This window comes from Oncorhynchus nerka, linkage group LG15 (assembly GCF_034236695.1).
Source record: "Oncorhynchus nerka isolate Pitt River linkage group LG15, Oner_Uvic_2.0, whole genome shotgun sequence".
Lineage (NCBI taxonomy): Eukaryota > Metazoa > Chordata > Actinopteri > Salmoniformes > Salmonidae > Oncorhynchus > Oncorhynchus nerka.
The window spans coordinates 18,614,325-18,614,934 of NC_088410.1; the positions used below are offsets into that span (position 1 = coordinate 18,614,325).

At 45.9% G+C, this 610-nt stretch overlaps 1 pseudogene; it reads right to left on the bottom strand.

Annotated features, from left to right (window-relative positions):
* Positions 1 to 405: 405 nt before the first annotated feature.
* Positions 406 to 610, bottom strand: part of LOC115120166 (protein FAM83F-like) — a 15,323-nt pseudogene continuing 15,118 nt past the window's right edge.

Sequence of the window (610 nt, forward strand, 5' to 3'; positions counted from 1 at the left end):
TGTGTTTGAGAGAGAGAGAGAGAGAGAGAGAGAGGCTTAGAACTGTGCAAACACCCAGAGAGAGGGGGAGAGGGTGAAGGGCAGAGAGAGGGGGAGAGGGTGAAGGGCAGAGAGAGAGCAAGAGGGAGAGAGAAGATGGGGAGGGGATACGATGTATTTGTGAGGAAGTGACAATGCTTGGTCCCATCAGCAACACAGTGCTCAACGAGTCCACCTCCCACACACACGTCAGAGCGTCAGAACAAGTGTTACAGCTATTGAATCTATTCTGCTCAATCAGGTCTACAGCCACTAGATGGCAGACCAGAGTCATCACTGTCTACAGTGCCGCCACAGAAACCTTAAACCTCATCACACATTACTACCACTGGGAATCAGGCCACAAATGTTACACGACTAGAAAACTCAGAAAAACATGATTGTTTTTAATGTACTGAATAAACACACACTCAAATACCCATTCAGATCCATTCCACAACCCCCTTATCATTGACATCCGTTGGTCACAGCATGAAACACACACATGAATGAATGACACATGAATTACATACAAGACTTCACAAGGCAACATGCCGTTATTCTTTACATGGTCAGATAAGAATCACAGACT